Here is a 26,059-nt window from a genome sequence, read left to right on the forward strand (position 1 = left end):
TGACTATTCCATCATGTCATCATGAACTTTAGTCCTATGTCGAGTCAAATGCTGCCATACTCCGGAGTTGTGTCGCCAATGTTCAAGAGAAGTCTAATCTGCTGTTATTTACCTATATATTGTTTGAGTCACTGTTACAATCTTGAAAATTATTCCACTTTATTCCTTATTTCATGTCTATGATGGGGGATTCATCATTGCCCTCTGACGGGTCACTTCCTTTTGACTTCAGCTCATTATCCAGGAATATGACTTAGAAACTCCTTTTCAGTACCTTAGAGCCAACATGCCCTAATGGCCAGTTCTTCACATCCAACGACAGGTCTACATCATTGGCTTTTGATCGGGTGATTCCATGAGTGTTCGACTTCAACTTCATTATCACATTCACAGATTGTACTATTGTACCTTGAGAGCCATTGTCATTATTGGTGGTTTCTCTCGTACCTATTAAAGGTCCACATAATTGGCTGGTAATCATGTAGTTTTCTAACATGTTCAACTTCAACACATTTATTCGCATGTTAGGATTCATACGTTGATCAGGTCGGGATGGAGCGCAAGACCCTGAGTCTTGTTTGTTATGACTTAGTCTGCTTGGAGTTACATGTCATTCATGATTGTACACATATTTCTAATATACGAATGACTGTGACCATACTGTGGGACTTTATATTTATGATGATCCTCGTTATCTAGATGGTTGCGCCCATACCATGGATATTTTCATATAGTATTCATCATCTGAATGGCTTCTTCCATGTCATGGATTCATGTTTTGATCTCATATATGTATATGTATATTCATCATTGATTCGCAGGTATCCTGATAGTGCGTGTCCTCGTCCTTGCAAGAGCTCGTAAAGTATCTCAACCATCACTCCTCATTTTGCCTTCATGCTTTAGGGGGCATCTGTCACACAATATTTTATCACGCCTCATACACTCCCTTGTGATATACCCCAAAGTGCTCGAAACATGACCAATATACAATATACTCATCCATGTATACAACTCAGATTCCTCTTGAGACTTTGATTGGAAAATGCCTTGAGCTTTTCCTGAAGAAATTGGTCTTAAAACCCTAAAATGAGAGTTGTCACTCTTATGAGGCTTAAAACAATGATGGTCTCCTGTTGCACTATGTTTGACCAGTGATGGCATCGCTATGTTCCCTTGCATATCCACAATGATCCCAAAAAGGTAATTTTCCCAAAGAGGATGAGAAGCTTTATGATCTAGAAGCTTTTAGAGACGAGCTGGAGGTTCTTTCAGATAGATGAGGTCGAATCCTCTCAACTTGGCCTCTTTTTCTTATCCCTATGAGCTAGCTCCTTGAGATGAGGGCACAACCCTATCTTTGGAGAGGTCCTAAGTCCCTTTTCCAGCCTATAAATTCATCCTTGCCCATTCCCAAATGGTTGGTCTTTGTCTATTTGCACCCTTATGCTAAGCTTGTGCCTAGAGGCTATTCATTAGACTTGGAGGAGTGCTTGGAGAATTCTTGGCTTGGACATGGATTACCACTCAAGGAGAGCCTTTCAACATCAAGGCTTTGGTTCCAAGATTCCATTTATTTCTTAATAATATAAAACTGCTGGTTCATCTTCCCAAAATATATATGTTCATGTATTATTTAGCTTGACAATCATTGATCATTCAAGTAGGTTGTTATTGGATTTTCTATTGGTTTTTTCATGCTTTGTTGTCTCTTGATCACTTATGCAGGTACATAAATGCTGAGAAAAGTAGGAACAAGTCCATGACACAAGCGGTTCGAGGCCCTCAACAAAGGAAACCAGAATAGAATCAGAACAAGGTAGGCCATCTCTTTCATTCTACTTTTCAATTAGAACCTAGGAATATGTCTAGTTGAGTATCACTTCGGTTACTAGATCCACTCACTGGGATAGAGAGATTGTCTCTATCTGCAGATAGGATTAATCTTGTCAACAATATGGCGACTCCACTAGGGAGCCTATGATATTTTCCTTCCATTTCTTCACCTTGTCTTTTGACAAGTTTGTTCAACCATTCATTCGTAGACTTCATTGATTGTATTTAGTTAGTCTCACTTTCTGGTAGATGCTTGAAGGTTGTTGATTTGCGTTGTTCTTGAAGATTTTGTGTTTTTCCTTTGCTTTTTTTGCCCATCCCATTTTTAGCCTTGACCGTCATGATGGCATCACGGGTTTGTTGATTACAGTAGTGATGATCACTGCTTTTATCTTAATAGGTGCGATGATTGCAAAAGTTAGAGAAATTTAGGGTTTGTATTCTTGTTATCAATTCTTTTTGCCTTCTCCCGGTGATTTACCAGTGTGATATTAGTTGACTATTTATTGTCTTATTTCGATCACATTTTAACTTGGTTTGAGTGTGCATGAAGTTTGATTAGCCTTTTAGGGTTTCTAGGTCTTCTAGGTCAACCTTCGCCACTCGTTGGTATTCTCATCGGAGATCAATTACCTGTGTTAAAGAGTTTTTTTGTGTTCAGACATCCTTTGAAAATCACTTTTGGTTCTTATGTCTTAAGTTTTTTTCATTGGTATCAGATTGAGTAGATGCTGTGGAGGTCACTTAAGTTCTGTTTGACAAACAATATATTACAAATTTATTGTCTCATTTGAATCGAAAGGAAGTGTTTGCTTGAAGTTTTGTCTTTTGAAAAAGTGAAAGTGAAGTGTTTATCTTTTCAAAGTTTTTGAAGCATTTTTTGTGTTGCATTCAAATCATTAATGTGAAAGAGAATTTCATGTTTGTTGGCTTGCTTGCATTCTCTTTTACTTTTGCACTAGATTACATTGATTGCATTTAAGTGAAAAAGAGAAAATTCATCATTAAATATTAAGGTAGTTCTGTTTTAAGGTTTGTTTTGGCATTGCATTTGCTTATCATATGAAAGATTAGATTTCATGTTTTGCATTTAGCATTTGAAGATTGTCATTGATGCATTGTTGCTTGGTTTACACACGAGTTGAGTGATTTTCTTCCCTACATAGATAGCTTTCATCGAATTGAAGGATTTATTTTCGTCATCTAGTTTCATTTTAGGAACAGGTAACATCGTTAAGGCCTTGAAATCGAAACATAATTCCAAGATTAAATTTAAAATCTATTAATCAATCTAAGGAGAATTTGAAACATTAATGTTCATACTTAGTGGTCTAGGCTAGAGACGTGTTCCGATGTCTATAAAACTTAGTAGCTATCATTTACTTCGACATTAGACAATTCTAGCATAGACTTGTGCTCCTCGTACCATTAGGTATATAAAGGGAGACTCCCATAGGTTGCAAACCTTTATCCATAGGAAGCCGAGTCTGCCACCCTATAAACATGATACATTGAACACAACATTCGGGGAGGTTTCTTGCATGTATGTTAAGTCCTTGGTAAATTTATTTTCTGAGGTGTATATTATAGTTCATGGTTACTTGGTACTACTTTTACCTAGATTCACCTGAGTAGTCATTTCGATATTTTATGACTCTTTAAAATTGAAAAGATCATCGAGAAACTTGTCCTTTCAAGCTCACTAAACCATCTAAAGCGACTAGAGTCACCTTTTCGTCCTTTTGTTTCTAAAAATAAATTCCCACGATAAACATGTCGAACCCAAGCAGTTTCTTCTTGGACCGATATTGAGTAATTCCCTGTTAATTTTTTGATTTTTAAAAAGCCCTCAACAAATATCCTTTCCTTTTTTGCTTTTGAGAGGAAGTCATTGTGGCTGAACCATTGAGTTCATCTCATAGTTCCCCTTCATTGTCTGATACTGAAGGGTCCTTAAGAGGAGTTCATCCAAAGCTTCCTCAGTCAATTGAGGATCAGTGTTTTGAACTTGGGATTATTCCAAGCATCCAACCCTTGTCTTATCATCCACCTCCATTAGATTCCTGGTCACCTCAAGAATCTGATCCTGATACCTCTGATAATCATATTCAGACCCCTGAGAGTCTGCAGACTCTTGAAAGTCCACATAGGCATGTTATTTATTCGTCAAATCCATTATTTGATTCCGTTGTGATATATCCTCAGCTTCCTTACATACCTTACAATTGACCTGGTATTCCTTTGGAGTTATCCCCTCGCACATCTTGGGTTCCTCGTCACCAGTTGTTTCCATCCATGGATTCAGAAGGTGAAATCCAAAACTCTTTTCCAGATCTTTCAAAAGTTTCCGCTACCCATACTCCTCACATTGATGATGAGCAAGGATATGAATTTCTCCAGAAGGATGTCCTTATACAGGAAGAGTCCCATCTCTCACCTTTCCTAAAACTAGTGGACCCATGTTTCCGCATGGTTATACCACATTAGCTTAGTTAGTTTTGGGTACTCCTAGTGCTTCATCATTATATCAGAATCCCATTTTGTCTTCAAATTCTATGCCTACATCTAGTTTTTTCATTCAAAACATGACCTTTATAACTTCTGTACAAACTACTATTACATCAGTTATGGTTGAACCTATGATATCGTCACAACCTATCTCTTCGTTTCAACCGACTCTTCTCGTACAACCAATTGTTTTAGCTCAAGTTTCAGTTAGTTATTCTACCCCTCCATCAACTAAATAGAATGTGCCACCACCTGGGGGACAATATTCGAATACTCCTCTTGTGTCAGGTGAAACCAATATGAGTGGATTACAAACTCACATGGTTGGAGTTAATCAATCTTATTATGGTGGTATTCCTAACCCTGTTGGTCCATCCAGGTAAGGTAACATCCCATATGAACAACCTTATATGGCTCAGGTTCCACTTCAATAGGCTTATGTCCCATATGGTTCGCAAGCCTTGGTTAATCCATCTTACATTCCTCAAGTAGGAGCTTATGGTCAGTCCACTATTCCCTATGGATATGGTAAAATCCAATTCGGGAATTATCAATACCCACAGGGTATATCCCAAGGAACTGTCCAACAACCCTTGCACCCACAAGGACAAGCTTTGTAGCCGCAAGGACATCCCTTGCAGCAGCAAGGGAAACCTTTGTAGCAACAAGGGAAACCATTGCAACAACAAGGGTAGACATTGCAATAGCAAGGGCAATCATTACACCAGTAGGGGAAACCTTTTCCACAGTCTCAACAGCCTTTGTATCCACAAACTGAGTTTGTTCAGCAGTCCACCCAACCTTTTTCCTCGCAAGGCCAACCTTTGTAGCAACAAGGTCAACCTTTATAGCAATAAGGCCAACCTTTGCAGAAATAAGGTCAACCTTGGCAGCAAAAATCTTTAGATGCATCAACAAGGTCAGCCCTTGCAAGCCCAAGGTCAACCCCTGCAACAACAGGGTCAATCTCCTTATGTATAGGGTCAACAGGTTCAACAACCTTATAACCCGTATGTCGCGTACAATGCTTATCAGTAGCCTATAGTAGGATAATATCAAGCCTACCCTAGACTAAAGCCACCTTATGGTCAAGGTAACCCCGAGTGGGGACAAAATCAGGTCCCGTATGGACAAAATCCTCCATTGTAGGGACAAAATCCTTACCAGCAAGGATGGACTCTATAGTTTGGGTCTCCTCAAAGACCCTATATGTCATACACAATTGCCTTTCTTGGCTACGTTGGAGCTGCCTGATGTTGTGAGGCTCACGAACGATCCCATTCTTCATTCACCTTATTGGCCTCAAGTTCCAACGAAAATGCCAAGTGATTGCCCCAAATTTGAGCGAATGTCTAAGGAGGACCTGCAAGCCCATTTGATGACATATCACCTATGGTGCTCATCCAATTTGTATGTCGATGATTCTATCCGTCTTCGAATTTTTCAAAGAACTCTCACACGTGCTGTTGCAAAATGGTATATCGAGTTGCCTCAAGGTACCTACACTGACTTCAACTCTTTGACTATGGCCTTCCTCACCCACTTCCAGTTTCCAGTTCAGTATGAAATTGAAATTCATTTGCTCACATCCCTTAAGAAAGACATTGCGACCCACATTTTCGATCATATCCATGAATAGAAACTGTTAGAGTCGGTCTGGTCATCCCTCCGTCAGAGATCAAAACTCTTTTTGCATTTCATTTTTAGGTGTCCCATCTTGCTCGATCAGTTGCATTCCATTAGGAGCATGCCATAAACTCTGTCGGAAGGGCTTTGTCATTCATTCCCCTCATGTCTTGTACCTGCTGACTTAGGTCTTTTCATCAATGTTTATTAAAAGTCCATGACAATCAATGTTTTATCTTTACATGGGCAAAGAGTCATGTCAATCATAGGTCTAGGGTTTCACAAATTGAGTCGTTAAAGTGTCTAATAATGCCAGCAGGCCAGAGGGAGGTTCTACACATGTTTTTATTTCGCGAATTTCATCATCATATGGATGGTTTGTGACTGTTCTTCAAAAATCTGTTTGAAGAAAAGTCAACATTTTGTCCTTTGTAATAATTTTCAAAAGTTTTCAGTTTTTGAAATCTTCAGGCACAGCCCTGTCTCCTTTGCCAAATTCCATGTCAGCTATCCCTGCAAACATTTGCCAAGAATTTGATTGTTTCAGTCAAAAATTCAAAAGGAAATTTCAAAAATAGAGTGTATTAAAATGGAAAAAGTGCTAATGCCAAAACATTACAAAGTTGGGTTTTGAAGAGTCAAAAATTAAATCCATGTCTTTATAAAGACATTTTCATGAAGATCAAGGTCATTTTCATGCCAAGAGAAAGTCACTCAAAACAAATTGGTTAAGTTCGTGAGCGATTTGGGTGAAGTTGGAGGAAATTTGGCCGCACGGCGCATAGAGCAGGTGGTGCAGTGCACTGAGGAGGTGCGACGCACTGGGAGAAAATTTCCAGTGCAAATCTGAATGGGCGCGATGCACTGGCAGAGCGCGGCGCGTTGGGTATGCGGCGTAGTGCACACACCTGAAAGCCTGAATTTGCTCCAAATTTCTTCAAATTGCCCTTTATTTGCGTGGATTTGCCAGGTAGGGTCAACATATTGATGTTTCATCCATTTTTGTGATAAGGGATGGTGGTTTATGAATGCAAATGATTGAAACAAAAATCTAAACCCTACTTCAAACGTGCCTCAAAGGAAAATTGCTGTGGGTGTCAAAATCAATGTTTTTCTACCAAAGTTGTCACTTCTTCTTCCTATTCTTCCCTTGTATTTATCATTCCATAATTTCCTACCCCCCTAAGCTCATCAATCCCTTCTCCTAAATGCTCTGTCCCAAATTCTCCAACCTCACACCTCAAACCCTATACAATAATTCCAAACCCTAAACCCTATTCCCATACATAAATCCCTCAAACCCTCTCCCATATTTCCCTAACAAATTTCTCCCAATAATTCCCATCCCTTACTATTATTTCCCCTTCCTAACAGTCCCTGTTTCATTTGTTTTTTCCCTTTGGTGGCAGACTTTGCTGGCAGACTTTGCACACAAAAGAGCAGTCTAAATAGTTTTCATACAACAGTATCTTCATTTTCAAGGCAGTTTGAAAAACAACAATCATGGCATCTGAGCATTCATCAGACTATGAAGTGGAAACCCAAAGTGACCCACCCTTGGAAGAATAGGCACCTGAGAGGCCTCATAAAGGTGGTAGACATGTTAGGGAAGAACCAACCACCCTTACAGAATTGCAGGCCTGCCCTCTTGCCATGTTTTGTTTTCAGCATCAGTCATGCTATGAGTTTTGTCAAAAGGTGGCTAGTGTTCAATTTCATCATGAGCTGGCTCGTCTTTTTGTGCTGCACTTACATGGAGATCAAGCTACCTTAGCCGGTGTCACCCTCACGCTTACACCAGAATCTGTCTCATTAGCAACCGACATAGCGAACATTGGAGAACCATGGCACAAGAAGCAGAAGATTGACCGGCAACATTATGAGCCATACATTAAAACTGATTTCTTGAGGCAGCTCAAGAGAGTGTTCCCATTTCGATATCTGAAAGATGAATATGCTCCACTAATGAAATTGATCATGAAATATTTCAGCTGTGAGGGACGGTTCTCTCGTCTCTATTCTTATCACATCAGGTTGCTCATGCATTTCACCAGGGTATAGATGATGAACATTCCAGATTTCTTTTGTCGGAACATAGAGAGGATGACCACCCTTGTGTAGCATAAAACCCCTCAGCAGCAACTTAACAGTGCCTATCATTTTGCTCTTATTACGATTTTGGTGGTTCATCAGCTTGAATTACAGGGCATCACCTGGGATGATTTCATCTCTCATGATTTCTTCAGAGCTTCACAGGAATTATTAGAGGTTAAGCATGAAGGTGGACCTTCTCATTAGTATGAGTGCCATGAGACGGCTAGTGTGCCAGTATTCATCACATATCAGAGAGGCACCAGAAATTTGTTTGCAGCGGCAAAGCGAGTGTTATCTTCACCCGGGGTGGAAGGGGCCTTGTTTCCTCCATCAACATCACAGGTACAAGACAAAGGAAAGGGGCCAATGCAGGATGAGGGGCCTTCAGGTGAAAGAGAGACCGACTTCATTCTCATTCATGATGATGATACAGATACGGGCCCACAAAGTGCCAAACTTAGGGAGATCATCCAGGAGCAGCAAAAAGAGATCCAAGCCTTATCCCTTGACTTGGAGAGAGCTAAGTGGACCATGAAGTACTTGGAGCAGAGGAACAAATAGCTTTAGGATCAACAAGCAATCATGGAGCTACAAAACATTCGCGAGCATCGCCAAGCTGCACAAAGGAGAAGAATTGAGCTCACGTCATTGGAGCAAGAGATTAATGAGGATTGGGAGGCTAATCTCGAGAGAGTTAACATGCAATTAGAGAGGCTGTTGGACAAGGCTGATAAGGATCATGCATTTCTGAGACACATGGCTTTCCACTACATGGCACGAAACAAGGTCTGCAAGGCCCGAATTAGGAATTTAAAGGCAAAATTGAGGAAGGCAATAAGGAAGCAAAAGAGGCAAAGGGAGCTTGATCATCTTCAGATACTGGCCGAAGCCTCTTTAGCCCAGTATAACACTTAATGAAGAAGTTCGCATTTTTGGCATTTTGGCAAATTTTTGTACAAAAAACAGGGTTTTCTCCCTGTGCGCCGCGCCACGTGGCGCGCGCTTTTGATAGGAAGCTCCAAATGGAAAAAAGTTTATATTTTTGGATTTTTCATGAAAAATCATGACTTCTAGTGCATGGCCAAGAAGTTTGGGCAAGTTTTGAGTCCCCAGGAGGTCAAAAACACTCAAAAAATGACCTTTATGCCCCTATTTTGACACACAGGAAGCAGTCTTGGGAGATTGAAGTTTTGGAGAGGCAAATGACATCCAAATTGAAAAATTCTACTTGGGTTGGAAAGTAGACGGGCAGGTGTTTCCAATGAGCTATCTTGGGCTCAATTTTGACTTCCAGAAGTGCCTCAAACTTATCCTCAAAGTGGCATGATGCACAGAGAAATTGGCGCGACGCAGAAAGGATTTTTGCTCAAATTTTCACCTTCCAGCTCAGAAATTCGGCCAGTTTGACTAGTTTTGCTTTGTGATGTAATTTTTGATCTATCTTGATGTAATTGGATAAACATGATGTAATTTTGGCACTTATTTACTTGTTGTAGAGGATTCATTCACTAAAAAGTGAAAATTTAATGAATGAATCAGTTTCCTACCTTATAGAGGCAAGTTGTTTTGATTGCCTAGATTTTAGTGCTTTGTTTAGAATTGGTTGAAACGGCTCCTAGAATGATGAGATCGACCCCTAGAGGCAAGGAAATAGGTTTGGCTTTCCTATATTATGTAATTCCTAAGTCATTTTCAGGGTTGGACACTTGGGATTGCTTTGGCATATCATTGTACATTCTATCTCTGCATTTTTTACTAAGGAAAGACTAGGGTTTTGCAGCATTGTTTGGGATCCATGTGGCTTTATGTTTTGATGGTGTGCTTCTCTGATTAATTGTAAGTTTATTAGTGTTATGTGTATCATTTTCCTCTCTTTTCTTCTGAATTTGAACAAATGAGTGACTAAGGTGGAATCCATTAACTGTTATGCTCTGCCTTTGAATTTGTTTAAATTTCCATCTTTTCATATGTTTAAGGAGAATTCTTGAGACTCTCTTGCACTCCTTAGCTCCTCACCAGTATGATCTATTCATTCACTCAATTTAAAAGCATCAAAATGATTGCCTTCCTTGCCCCAATCAGAACTCTGCAGAAACTGTGCCTCATCCCCGAGCCCAATTTGCCTTTCCCTGTTTCCAACACAAAACCCCCAAAAACTCACAACAAACCTTTGTACTTCATACCTAGCCTAAAATTAGCTTTTATTACAGTCATCTCGACCCCATCACTTTTCTTTTTCCGAGATCGACATGGAGAGAGCCCTCTCCTGTCCTCGTAGGGCTAGCTATGAGGTTGAGCATGGTTTGATGTGTACCTAGAACCTTGTCTTTTCAGCTTGAGGCAAATCTAGGCTCTAACAGAAACATCAGCGTCGCCTCATCAAATTTGAGATTGCTGATGAGTTGTTGATAGAATGGTTCACAAAATAATTCATTAACAATATTGCTAAGGACATAGCTATGGGTGGATGTGCTATTGAAAAGAAATCTATCTCTCATGCCCAGTATCTAGACTTAGTCTATTCACAATATGGTATGTTGTATGAGATGTTTCCTGATGCTCCGAGACCATCTTCGGACCTGACAGGATCAAAGTCTCTTGATGCACCACCTTTTGATGGTGTGATTGGTTCCATGTCTCAGACTTCCACGAAAGCTTCTTCGAAGTAGAAATCTGTTTCAAGCACTGGTTCCAACAATACCTCCAAAAATTCATCCAGTCCTGGTAAAACCTTTGAGGTACATGTTGTTCAGTTTACCACAACAGATAAGACCTCTAAAGGTAAGAATAAGGGAAAAGGTAAAGCCAAAGCTGATGCCCCAAAACAGGACCCTCTCTGATGCAGGAAAGTGTTCCCTTTGTGGAAAAAGGCAATCCTTCTAGCCCTAGAGTGGGTCTAGTCACAACAAGGACAGATCAACAATAGATTTCCTTAAACAGTCATAGTTGGAGGCCTACCTCAACTGGTGGTCGATGGAGTTCCGTTGCGCTACTCCAGCTTCCGCTTCCTTCTCCTCAATGAGTGATCAACCTGAAACAATGCAAAGGAAATACAATAAAGCATGTAACCGGAAAACACTAATGATCTATTTACTCACAAAGTCAAGAAGTCATGAGCTATCAAGTAAATTACATACAAGACATAGGAAAACATCATTGATTGTATTAATAATGAAATAAGAGCAAGCTTACAACCAAATTCTTGACGTCGCAAGCCTTCTCAGAGGGTCCAACCAGTGTATTCTTCAAGAATTCACTCTTTGAAGATGGATCTCCCAACATAAAAAGTTCTCTCTCACTCATAAGTTTAACACAAAGTTAAGGGCACTTCACAACCTCCCACAAGCTATCAACAATTCTACACTTGTCACACCCACACCAGCTATCTAGCAAACTCACAAACATTAACAGCACTGCTCAATCCAAGAATTTACCAACTAGCTGATCATAGCAATGGTGGGTGTTTAAATAGGAGAAGGAATCTCCATGAAAGGTGGAAGAGTGAGCTTATCCCTAAGGGAGGTAGCACAAATGACGGAACTGACATACTAGAGGAGGAAAGGCGACACAAACTATGCCAACAACCAGGTCTGGAGACATCCAGAAGGCCGACTGTTGGAATGAATTCGCCCAATCTGGATCATCACGAGCTTATAACTAATATTTAGCGCTGACATCGCTAGAAGACAATGTAGTAGTCAGATCGTCGCTAAAGATAGCAAGTAGCCTCGTGCCGGAGCATGAAATCAGACCGTTGTGGGAAGCAGATGTACTTCCGCACTAGAAGCGCGGCTAGACTATTTACAACTGTTGTTAATCGCGTGTATTAAGTCCATAGTCACGATGAGGCAGAAAACTTAGGAAAAGTGGGTCACTTGGAAACATCAGAGAGCATTTGTTCAGTATGAGCATGTTTCATTGGGATACATGACACAGTAGAAAGACTGGGGTGAAAGCAGTGAAAATTACTGTGTAACAGATGCCCCCTAAAGTATGAAGCCTAAGAGAGTGGGAGGGGTGAAATGCTTTACGATACTGACTGAACTAGAACACCATTTGAAAGAATTTGCAGGCACAAGTACAATTGATATCTATGCTAGTGGAATACATGTAGTCTAGGCATGGGCTCAGCCATCCAAAATACATACGAGCTAGGTCTGTGGTATGGATGCAGCCATCCAGCTAATAAAACCATGATAGTGATAAAGGTATGGTCGCAGCCATCCATGAAGACTCAGGTATGGTCACAGCCATCCATGAATGAGTCATGTAATCACGAACCAATCCACACAGCCCGAACATGTGTAATCTGAGTTCAGGGTCTTGAACCCAACTGATGATAGTACAAATTCTAGCATGCAAATAGATGTACTGAGGTCAAGCATGATAGAAAGTCACTTGATTACCGGTCAATGATGAAAATCGTTAACAAGCACGAGAGAAACCACCAATAATGCCAATGGTTCTCAAGGTACTGTCCAGTACAATCCACGAAGTGTGAAGAATGAACTAGAGTCAAACACTCATGGAACCACCCAATCGATGACCAGTGATGAAAGTCGACTGTCAGGTGCGAAGAACTTTCCATTGAGGCATGCAAGCTCCAAGGTACCAAAAGGGATCTCTTGATCATTCTCCTGGATAATGAGCTGATGTCGACAGGAGACGATCCGTCGTAGGAGGGCCATAATGTTTTCCCCCACCAATGACACGAGATAAGGAACAAGTGGTAGATGGAAAAACAGAGTATCGGAAGAGGAGGAAAGGATGTAAACTGTAGAAGGATTATACTCTTGAACATATCGGTGGCACGACTCCGAAGGGTGGCAGCATTCAGGTACCAAGGGATTAGAGGCTTTGATGGAGACAGTATGAATCAGATGGAATGAGGCTAAACGACAACCCAAATCCGCAAAAGACCTATGACGATGTATGGATGTCCCAACCTGACAAGAAAAAAAAGTGTCGATGTTCAAAAGTGACTAGATGCCATGATGATTTCCAAATTTCCCCCCACCATTGCTGGTGAGTACCCCAATTATTTTTGAAAACAAGCTTGAAGGGATATTGTAATATAAGTTCAAACTTCGATTGAATCCAACCTAGTAAGAGTTTAACGAGCCCTAGGGAGGGGAAGTTCGAGTCTCGTCATGGTGACAAGTCTAATGTTGTCAGGGTTTAACGAGTCCGACATAGGTAAAATTCAGAGTCTTTTTCATGTTTAGAGAGTTTGAACAAGACACGGAAAAGAAAACTCCAGGGGGGTCCTTTTTCGTAGATTTGTTTCTCTTGAGCTTGAAAAAGTATAAAACGATACTCGAAAGAACTGCTTGACCATTATGATCAAGGAGTACTTTTCGTGATTAGTGACCTCGACCCGAAAAAGTAGAAAAGCAATCGAAATCACGTCGTTTCGTAACCAATAACGAACCTGAAACGACAAAATCCCGACAATATTTTCGTGTTTACACGGTCGGAAAAGAGCTTAAAGCCGACCACCTCTTATTTCGTTTAACGAGTCAAAAGGAATAACTCGGCTATCTTTTCATCTTTTAAGTTGGAAAAGAGCATTAAAGAAGACTTTATGGATCAAGTGTACATGAAGTATGACATAACTCCACTACCTGTAGTTCTGCACAAGACATGTCAAACGTAAAACCCATTCGACATAAAATGATTAATATATGCAAAAACATAGTTAAAAAGCCAAAACTTTAATTAACCATGTGATAAAAATGAGAAAAAACCCACATTTTAAAATATAATTTTTTAATTTTCAAAAATTACTATAAAAAGGGTGGGGTAATTCATTTGTTTTTACCATTTGCACTGTTCATTTTACCTCAGAGCGTTTTGGAGCACCAACCTGAGCAAAGTTCTCAAGCTAATTTCAGCCTCATCCGTCCACGGTTCATCCTGAAACCTTTGCCAAGTAAGTACATTTCGCTGTGCACTGCATTTTAGTAGTTTTTTCCACGTAATTTGGTGTTGGATAGGTGAATTTAGATGGATTTTTGAAACGGAGTCCACCTCTCGGTCATCGCAGGAAAGCCACTCGGGTCTGCGATGACCGAGCGTGTTTTACACGTAACACCTTCGGATCATCGCGAGAAATTGATGTATTCTCGCGATGATTGCACGAAAAATGAACTGTGAACTGAGCGTCATCATGTCTGTTTTAAAAACAGTCGCGATGGCAACGTAAAATAATTTTTTTACGTAAATTATGAATTTAAATTTACAGAAGAAGTTCTAATTCAGTTTTTCTTATCATGCAGGGCATCATGGCATTTGTTTGGCAAGAACAAACTCACGATGTCAATGATGAGGAAGCTTTTGCCGACGCTGGGTGCCAAAATGATTTACGTGCATGTGGGTTACTAAAATTCTTCCTTACTTCGCACCTTCAGGCCCAACCCGATTTGTTACAGTTGCTGACTCATGCCTGGAACCCAACAGATGGAAAATTCATCATCCATGGCAGAGACATTGAGTTCGATGCTACAAACATATATTTCCTGACTGGATTGTTTCGTCGCGGTGAGAGGCCGATTCTGGAGGGCCAATGGATTGGGAGCAAATCACTGGACATGCTGATGGCACGAGTGTGCCCACGGGCATGCAAAATGAAAAGAGGGAAGGTGGCAATTCTGATGGTAGAAGACTTGGTTCTTCATGCAGTTCTATTCATGGTGATGAGGGAAGCGAGCTCCCAAGCCCAACATGAGGCATCAAAGACCCAACTCCGGTTAGCTCTTGAATGCCTCAACCTGACCATGTTCAACTGGGCAGAAACAGTGACGGTGAACATGAAGAGATAGCTTACCAACTGTCGTCGTGGGGAGGTGAAACAATTTTGCTACGGGTCTATCTTGATCACGCTCATGCTGGAGCGGGTGCCAGCGCTACAGTTACAGGACATGGACATAGATTTGCCCAGACCACGGGAGACCAGGATCACACAGTGGGCACATGCTATGCCATGAGGAGGTGGCGGACGACCAGTGTCGTGGGGGACACTATTCCGTGAGTCACTGGATCACCAGATGATCTTCGTCGAGGATTGGCCATATGCTGGTATGGAATTTCGTGGAGACCCTGACATGCAGCTACCTGCTGGCGAGCAGTGGGACGATGGCAGTGAAACACTTGATCACACTATTTTTGTATTTTATCTTTTATGATGTTTTTTAGATTTTTCCATGCATATGTCCTAATGATGTACCCTATGGTATTTACAGATGTGGGACTAGTGAGCCCTGTAGGACTAGCTCCAGAGGCATGGAGGGACCCACAAGGCATCAAAGAGCTGGCCTTGGCTCCCCCAGCTGGTGATCCGGTGGAGACAGTGGTCCAAAATCTTGAGGGCCTCACGGAGGGGATCTCTGATTACATGAGGGTCGAGGAGGTTCCCATAGAGTTCTAGATACACACATTAGGGGTGATACTAGGGTGCACTGCCTGCTGAGGCGAGTCACATGAGCGGTGGTGTGCTATAGGGAGCATAACCCACCGCAGTAGATGCCTAGGTTTTATTTCCTACTGATTTTTTGAGAGACACATGTCTTGGATGTACGGAGAACATAGACTCTATTTGGACATATACACTTATTTTTTGAGCGCCTTGGTGCGCCACAAGATATATATATATATATATACATATTCCTATGGTTCATTATTGTGTTTTGAATGCTTCTATATTCTGTTTTGATTACATGTTACGCAAATGTCTGTCCAATACATAGTTTGCTAATGGATCAGTTAACATGTTTAATCTTCTTGGGATGTGTTGATATGTGATAAAATCAGAATCCCTTTCTAAAAATTTAACACGTAAATACAACATTAAAATCTGATGGTCTCTAATGGAATAACGCCCATTAAGCTGGTGGAAAACAAGCTGAGAATCCAGATTCACAACTAATGTATGAATACCGAGGTTGATATCCTCGGTCAGTAACTCAATAACAGCACTATATTCAGCGACATTGTTTGTGGTGCAACCTAGACAAACACCTTGAAGGACTACTAACTCATCGTGAGGATCATAGATCACCCATGCCGCAGAAGAAAGGTTGCGGGTATTGCGGCAGGAACCATCAGCGAAACCAATGTAAGGTGTACCAGACATCTGCACAAGAAGCAAAAGACACAATAAGTGGCAATTATGCCTACACATCAAGCCAAACATGAAAACACACATGCAACACACCTGTTGAAAGCACACGTATGTACAAGTCAGAGTGCATGGGGTTCACGCATAATATTTTTTCAGGTAAAGCCCATTTTGGGGCTTATCTAGAGGGTTCCCTTCATAATCAATCAGCTCATAGGCCCCTTTTTGCAAAACTTGCTTTACAATATAAGGCCTGTGCCACATGGGCTCGAATTTGCTTGCCCCCAGCTTATCATTTGCTTGATCATAGAGTAGGACTAAATCTCCTGCAACGAAAGAATGAGGATGGACAGTATGATCAAAGTGAGTTTTCACTCTCTTCTTCTGTGCTTCAATAGCTAGAGAGGCTAGTCGACGGGTCTCATATAGACGCTCTAGATAGAGAAGACGTTATTCTACCAGAGTAGTGTTGGGGAGTAATTCGACGGCTAATTTCAGATAAGGGATCTCACACTCAATCGGAAGGGTAGCCTCCAGACCGTAAACCAATTGGAACGGGGTGAACCTGGTGGCATCCTTCACTGAATTACAGCAGGCCCATAAAGCAGAGAACAACATCAAGTTCCAGTTAGACTTGTGCATGCCGATGGTGCATTGAAGCATCGTAACTAGAACTTTGTTGACTGCTTCCACTTGGCCATTAGCCTGAGGATAGTACGGTGTCGAGCTATCATGCCGCAAGCCCAACTGGGTTGTTAACTCAGTCATCATATGATTACGGAAGTGTTTTCCGTGATCAGTGACGATAGCCTAAGGGACTCCGAACCGTGAGATGATATGATTAAATAAAAATTGCGCCACTGTGTGACCATCTTTAGATAGTGTAGGCATCGCCTTGGCCCATTTTGTGAAATAATCAACGGCAACAATGATATACCCATGCCCCCCGCCCGAGTGAGGGTTACAAGTCATATAATCAATGCCCCATTTGGAAAAAGGGCTGACGGTAACGACAGGGTGCAATGGAGTGGGAGGCGTACACATCTTCCGTTGGTAGATTTGGCACTCATGACAAGAGCAGATGGCAAGAATGCAATCTTTGAAGATGGAGGGCGAAAAGTAACTAGCACGAAGGATCTTTTAAGCAGCAGCATACCTGGACATGTGACCACCATAGGTGCTAGAATGGTAGTCATTTAGAACTCGTTCGGCTTCCTCGAATGTAAAGTATCGGCGGAGAATAGAGTCGGCATCGAGACGGTATAGGGTGTTCCCAATAATACGATAGGGTTGAGAATGATGGAGAATCTATCGCTGAGCATCCTTGGACAAATCGGGATGAAAAGAGGATGTCTGAAGATAGAAAATAATATCCCCATACCACGGATCGAGGGTACTAATCAGGAACAGAGTTTCATCTGGAATATGATCCTCTGACTGAGAGGGTGCGGTAACAGATGGCAGAGAGAAAAGAAACTTAGCAAAGATGAGAGACTTCTTAGACTTGGCAGTGGTGAACTCCAAGTCGAACTCTTGGAGGATGACAATCCACTTTGAGGATTTGCCCCCAGTAACTGACGTGACAAAATGTACGTCATTGGGTTGTAATCAGAAACCACTGTCGTGGTACGCAATAAAATATAGTGGCGGAAACATTGAATAGCACAAACGGCGGCCAATGCCAACTTCTCGACATAAGCGTATCGAGTTTCCATATCGAATAAATTGTGGCTGAGATAGTAAATGACATGATTAATGTCATCATCATCATCTTGAACTAGAACCATGCCAATAGTGGTATCGGTAGCGGCTAAATACAGAGTGTAGTCACGATGATAATCAGGAGGACACAACAACAGATCAGAAACAAGGAGAGCCTTGAGGCACTCAAATGACTCTTGTGCAGCAGCATCCCAAAGAAAAGGGGTATACCACTTTAATAGCTGCGTGGCCACTTCGGCATAATTCAGAATGAATCGTCGTAAAAAGTTCGCTTTACCCTACAAACTCTGCAATTGCTACAAAGAAGCAGGGGGGGAGATTCAGGATGGCTTTGACTTTAAGGGGGTCCAGACGGATACCCTCTTGGGAGACGATGAACCTGAGAAGTCTGCCTGGCTCAACATAGAAGACACACTTATGTGGATTAAGCTAGATACGATAGTGTCGACAACGGAGAAAAATTTCGCGAAGGTGAGATGGATGGTCCTGGCGCTTTGATGAATGAGTCGGAAGATCATCCAGATAGGGCTGCACAATGTGTCGAATGCCATGAAATGCATACGACATTGCGCGTTGGAATGTGGCATTGACATTTTTTAAACCGAAGGGGAGATTTATATAGGTGAAAGTGCCCCACGAACAAATAAATGTGGTCTTGTGTTGATCTGCAAGTGCAATATTAATTTGGTTATAACTAGAAAAACCGTCCATGAATGAGTACATTTCACTCCCGACACACTCATCAATGAGCTTGTCAATGAAGGGTGTAGGGCAGTTATCTTTGGGATAGGCCCGATTAATATCACGATAATCAACACATACCCTGATAGTGACTTGTTTTAAAGTCACAGGGACAATATTAGAAACCCAATCTGTGAGTGGGATGGGGTAAATAAAACCAGCCTTAAGAAGCTTTTCAACTTCTGCTTTAATAGCTGCAGCCTTTCAGGGGTGCACAGGGCGTAAACGCTGCCGAACAGGTTTAGCACCCAGATATGTAGGTATCTCATGCACCACGATGCTAGGATCGATGTCGGGCATCTCTTCGTAAGACCAAGAAAACACATCATGGAATTCGCGAAAAAGATCAGTATAAAGCTGAATCTCCTCCGGAGTACAAGTTACTCCGACGTGGATGTGCTCGACAATCCTTGGTTTAACAGAGATGTCGATTGGCTGAGTTTGTGTGATGTTTCCCATGTTCCCTTTAGAAGACACTTGATGAACTTGGATGGGTGTCTGAAGGGGTTGGGATGGGAGACAAGGAGCAAACCGCTTGAGACAGGTAAGCATTTCCTGGTGGGTAGGGAGAAACGAGGAACGATGGTGATGATCGGACCAAGGGGGTTCCTCGAAAGACATGGTCTCAATAATCGCTTTATCAGTAGGAAAGATTTCCTTTAAAGGGTCTGAAGAAGCACTATCTCCAAGCCAAGGGGATTGAATGTATGAGTCAAGAGCTCTACTCGAAGGAGCAGTTTCAGAGGAGAGAGACGATGCAGAAACAATTTTGACGTAGTTGAGCTTGGCAGGACTCAATGGCATCTCATCGCCCTAGGATTCTATTTGATCAGTGGGGGGAAGAACCCAAGGATCAGAGCGAACAAAAATCATATTAATAGGAGTGACATTGGGAGGCGGGAGTGAAAATACACCCATAAGGGCAGGATCTTTAAAGAGTCCAGCTCCCACAACCTCACATGGAATGGAGGTATGCTCCACAAAAGGCACGTTGCCATCGGAAGAGGAGGAGGCGAAGAAGGACAACTGGTCTATGGTGACGATCTTCCCCTGATGTGGAAAACGAAAGACACGAAATAGAGATGAAGCCACGGCTCGCATGGCATATGTCCAGCTTCTTCCTAAAAGGAGGTTGTAAGTTAAATTAGCATCGACAACTTTGACCTCCACTTCAACCGTCTTCCCTTCCAGAGTGATAGGAAAGCGTTGGAGTATACCATAAGGATGAGACTCTCTCCCATCAAAGGCCTCCAAGGTTTTTAGGAGACTGGCTCAGAGTTGGAGAACCAATAGCCTTCCAACAAGAAACATACATAATGCAAGTAGAAGCACCTTCGTCAATGATCGTACGATGAATCGTTTTAGAATTGACGATGACTTGAATAAGGAAGGTGATTTGGTGAGGTAGCCTTGGTACATGATTGTCTAGGTCAAAAGTAATCAAATCTGAGTCAGTCAGGTCAATGCCACTGATGGCCGATAGTAAGGAATTCCTCTGGGAGGGGCAGCTCTGGAGGACTTCTAATGCGGACATAGCTGATGGAGCCTGGGCTAAGTCCTCAATGATGCTATAGTGTTGAGTAGCACGAGCATTAGGGTTGTAAGAAGACTTCTGGAGTACCCCTTTAGGAGGGGGTCGGATGGGAATTTCAGTGCTAGGTCTCTCGATATGGAGGGGACCGGAATTGGATGGAGGAGTGCTAGAGGGGATCTAAGGCTCCTTCCTGGTAGGCAACGTATACTCTTTTTTCCCTAGTACTAATGTGGACGAGAATCGTCCTAGCCATAAATACTTGAGAACCAAAGGGAGAAGAGGATTGAGATGGATCAGCCACCATTTGTGTTTGCTACGAGGGAAAAGGCTCTTTGAGCATGGCAGGAGTCCCAGGGGCACCCTTCATCAAACAACTAACTTCAGACCACTTCGGGCAGTCTTTGGTATAGTGATCCTCGTCACAGATAAGGCAAGGATACTTAGGCTTGCACTTGGCACCTCCCTCGATTGGAGGTTTAGTGGAATCCTGCTTCAGTTGATTAGATTTATTCTTTCCTTTTCCCTTCTTCTTTCCTTTTGTGGCTTTGTCTGCCGTGGTGGATTGGACGGCGTTAACCTCGGAAGTATTACCAGAATTGGATACAGCCTGAGAAGTGTTTTCATTCAAAGCATTCAACTTTTTCTTCCCAGGTTTCGCGAAAGATTTCTTAGAGGACTGATTAACAGAACCAATGACGCTGTCAATAGATGGTGCTGGCAGGGCTTGGGAAGTTCCGGGCCTCGGGGCATCAGACAGATAATCATATAGTGTACCGGACTGGGAGTAAACCGAGTCAAGGTACTGAGCATGCGCAATAGCTTGCTCTTTAGTTACACATGCCCCCATAGCAATGTCCCGTGCTATCATACCAACAAATGAGGTCATGAACCAGCCGGTCAGAAGCTGATCGGAATCCAAAACTTAATCAAACGACGACGCCATCTCCATGCATGGATATGATTGGAGATATTGTTGTGCCGTTGTTTGTTTTAAGGATGTCAGGAGATGTGTGCTCGTCTCATATCGAATCAGAAACTGAAAATGAGTTAAAAATTTGATAGCCAATGAGTTAAAGTCCTCAAAATATCTACGAGCTAACTCAATGTACCATTTAGTAGCGAAGCCAGTGAGGGTCCATTGAAAAAGGTGGAGCCAGATTGAATCATCAAGCCATGAATTTGACAAACACCATAGATGATAAGTCATGACGTGGGCTTGGGGATCTTCTCTAGCTTTACCATCAAACTTGGGACAATCACTGGGAATCTTAGTTGGAACCGGTGGCCAATATGGATTATGAAGAATAGGATCATTTGTCAGTTTGGACACATCCGGTAACTCCAATGTTGCTAAAAAGGGTAATTGAGGGTTAAAGGACATATAAGGCTGTGGGTAGGGGGTAGCACTAGAGTTCCACCCAGCTGCTTGTTGCCCCCATTGATTTTGTCTGGTTGATCCAAACAATCGTGATCTATGTTCGATAGTGAAAAGAAATCGAATCAATACCAAAGATTGGTTCAATAATTGTCACTAAAAAATCAACCAGAAACAAGCAATGGGGAAGGCTTAATCAAACCAACAAGAAAGTTGAAAACGAACCTTGGGCAAACCAGCAACCAAGCCAATTGATTTCAAGAACTTGAGAGAATGAACTAGGTCACATGGGCAAAAAGCAAGATTCATTCAACAAAGCCAACAAAAGAGTGCCTTAATCATAAAAATTCAAAAACAAGCTACTGAGCAAGAGGAAAAAGCCTGGGACCAACAGGATGGGTGAATTCAAGAGGCATAATTGAAAAAAACAATTCTACAGGAATCGTCGTGGGGAATACACTAGCAACTAGCGCCGATAAGGAACTAGTTGTAGCAAAAGAGCGACGTTGTCGCGGAAGTACACATCTTTACCGCGACGTACCGATTTTCACAATCGTCGCAACTGTGTGATGTTTTTTAGTGACACACAGGATTTTACAAAAGAGTGAGCGTGACGTCAGTGCGACTGTTAAACTATTATCCGCGATGATGTTCAAAAACAATGACAGGCAAACAAAAACTCCCAAACCAAAACCAGTCAATCCTTTAATAAAATAGAGGTATTACCCAGATCAACCCAAGAAACTAAAAATACTGATAGTTAACCCCCAAACTTCAAGAGAGACCAAATCAAAATCCAAACAAGAGAAAACAAGAGAATAACATAGGCCAAATTCCCCAGTGGAGTCGCCAACTTGTGATGCAGGAAAGTGTTCCCTCTGCGGACAGAGGCAACCCCTCTAGCCCTAGAGCGGGTCTAGTCACAATAAGGACATATCAACAATAGAATTCCTTAAACAGTCATAGTTGGAGGCCTACCTCAACTGGTGGTCGATGGAGTTCTGTTGCGCTGCTCCAACTTCTGCTTCTCCTCAATGAGTGATCAACCTGAAACAATGCAAAGGAAATACAACAAAGCACATAACCGAAAAACAACAATGATCTATTTACTCACAAAGTCAAGAAGTCATGAGCTATCAAGTAAATTACATACAAGACATAGGAAAACATCATTGATTGTACTAATAATGAAATAAGAGCAAGCTTACAACCAAAGTCTTGACCTCGCAAGCCTTATCAGAGGGTCCAACCAGTGTATTCTTCAAGCATTCACTCTTTGAAGATGGATCTCCCAACATACAAAGTTCTCTCTCACTCATAAGTTTTACACAAAGTTAAGGGCACTTCACAACCTTCCACAAGCTATCAACAATCCCACACTTGTCACACCCACACCAACTATCTAGAAAACTCACAAACACTAACAACACTACTCAATCCAAGAATTTACCAACTAGCTGATCATAGCAATAGTGGGTGTTTAAATAGGAGAAGGAGTCTCCATGAAAGGTGGAAGAGTGAACTTATCCCTAAGGGAGGTAGCACAAATGATGGAACTGCCATATCAGAGGAGGAAAGGCGACACAGACTATGCCAACAACCAGGTATGGAGACATCCAGAAGGCCGACTATTGGAACGAATTCGCCCAATCTGGATCATCGTGAGCTTATAACTAATATTTAGCGCTGACATCGCTAGCAGACAATGTAGCCAGTCATACTTTCGCTAAAGATAGCAAGTAGCCTCACGCCGGAGCATGAAATCGGATCGTCGCAGGAAACAAATGTACTTCCGCACTAGAAGCGCGACTAGACTATTTACAACCGCTGTTCATCGCGTGTATTAAGTCCATAGTCATGATGAGGCAGAAAAATTAGGAAAAGTGGGTCACTTGGCAACATTAGAGAGCATTTGTTCAGTATGAACATGTTTCATTGGGACACATGACACAGTAGAAATACTGGGGTGAAAGCAGTGACAAATCACTGTGTAACACCCTCCTAAATCATCTGCTGATGATTCTTCTAAAAGAAAGCTGAAATATCCTTGCCTCATCTGAGAGGAATAACATTACACCAAGGATTTCCCCCGACATTATTAAGTTAATTGCTTATTGAAAGGGACTCTGACTATCTTAAAAGAGCCCTTTCCATCTCAGCAGACACAATTGGTAGACCAAATGCAATCCTCTACCTCCTCTGGTTCCTAGGTTTTCATGATGCAAGGTTCATCACCTATCTCAACCGCTACTTGAACTAAGGACTATCAAACCACGCATAAGCAGATGGTGGAGAAAGAAGCTACCAATATTCCTTCTACTTCTACTTCATCTAGTACTGTTCCACTCTAGATTGAGTGCTCTAACAGTGAGTCCATAATTTGACCACCTCCCAAAGGTGTTCTTCAGAAATCATCTTTTAATCTGAATGCTAGAGCTACAAAATATTACAATATTGTTGAGGATTTAGCTCAGGCACCTTCAGCGATGTCTGCCTTGGAGGTTCTCCAATCCTATCCAACGCAGCGGAAGTCATTGTTGTCTGCTATAGGTGCTATTGATCCTTTTGATTCGAGTCTGATTACCTTCGATCTTGAAAACCATGTGCCTCGTCTTCCTCATTAGATTGATTTTTTGATACAGGTTCTTATCAAAGGGAAGTCGATCCATCAGACTGTTATTGATGAAGTTGCCTCTACCTACATCATGTTTGTTTCGTGTTGGAATGCCATTGGATCTCCTTCTCTTAACTAGTCCCCGAACATCTTAGAAGCCTTTGATGACAGAGGCTCACGTCCATATGGTATTCTCATGAAATTTCTGATTACATTAGAAGGAAAGACTATTGAATTAGAAGTCAAAGTTGTAGATGCGAATCTCAACTACAACCTTGTTCCTATGTGAAGCTGGACCCACGCTATGTTTTGTGTGGTGTCTTCTTTGTTCTGAGTACTTTGTTTTCCTCATGAAGGAAAATTGTCACTGTTGATCAACTGTCCTTCTTTTATTCTGGTTCATCGAATGGAAACATCCCTTACGTGGGAAATACAAAGGTACCTTATGAGAGTGTGGGGGAAGGTCTCTTCAAAGATTCTGCTTTAATGGGTACTTTTACTCTCCCACCTCTTAATGTTTCTTTAATCAATATAATCTCGGTTTCTACAGATCCTTGGATTATTCCTACTCTGGGTCAGATTGATTTATTTGGTGATGTTATGCCTTTACGTCCATTGGAGAAAAATTATCAAGAAATTGTCTTGGCTTCGATGGCCAACTCAGAAAGTCATACTATTTTTAGTATGAACCTAGACACTTATGTGCCATCTCCTTGGCTTGGTTCTTGGGATTCTCCGGATCCTTTGAATGAGATATTCCCCATCGACGAGAGTATCGTTGAGGCCATGTCTCTGGACGAAACTCCATGGAAAAATCTCCATCATCATTCTTCATTTATTCCTAGCCTCGTTGAGATGTCTACCTATCTTGAAGCATTTGTTTGTCATTGTACCACACTTTCACTTCAGACACCTGTCCTGGTGGATGAAGTCCTGTTAGAGGATAATGTGGGAAACATCACTGCAACCCTACCCATTGACATTTTAGTTCACCCTGAAATTGTCAAAATCTTTCAACTGGGGGCACCATTTCCTTGTCATGAGATCAAGTTTTTCAGGCCTCCTTTCATGAGATTTTTTCACCGAGTCTCTACCATTTTCCCATTATCGCAATGGGGTTTTCATCTTATGACTCGCAACCCTCACTCACTCGGGGGGCATGGGGGCAACACCTTTTATGAGTTTTACTCTATTGTTTGGCTAAGTCGATGCTTACACGTCATGTAAACAGTGAAACTCCAGTTTTATTCTTTGTTGATTGATTACCTAAGTCCGAAAATGGACTCCATCTACACTTTTTACGTGTGGTCATCCATGTAAATTTACCTTTGTACATTAGTGTGTGTGTGTGTTTCTTTTATTTTTATTTTTGGTGTGTTTGTTTGCTTTGCATACATGATTTTTTTCTCCTTACCATGTGTTCCACTCGGTTTGCATATGTCGTCAAGCCATTAGTTTGGTTTTGCTGATGGTGCTTGTCGTAGCACATAGAACATGTTTTCCACACCAGGGGTACTCTATGACCAAAATGGCGAGATGATTAACTTACAAGGTATATGCCTTGGTCAAACAACTAATAATATTGCTGAATACAATGCAGTTATTGAACTCTTGTCAGAAGCAGTTACTCTTGGCATTAGGGATTTAGTTGTCAAGTTGGATTCACACATCATTGTGTTACAATTAAAAAATCATTACTCAGTCAGAAACCCACAAATATTGTGTATGTATCTACATGTTAGATTACTGGAAAGGAATTTTGATTTCATTACATATCAACATATTCCACGTAATTTAAATACACTAATAGATGCATTAGCAAATCTTGTCCTTGATAGGCATTTGTGTCATCTATAAAACCGATCATATTACAAACACATAACTAGGAAATAA

This window comes from Pinus tabuliformis, chromosome X, assembly GCF_031772625.1.
Source record: "Pinus tabuliformis cultivar Carrire ecotype Pingquan chromosome X, CPIR1, whole genome shotgun sequence".
In the NCBI taxonomy this organism is placed as follows: domain Eukaryota; kingdom Viridiplantae; phylum Streptophyta; class Pinopsida; order Pinales; family Pinaceae; genus Pinus; species Pinus tabuliformis.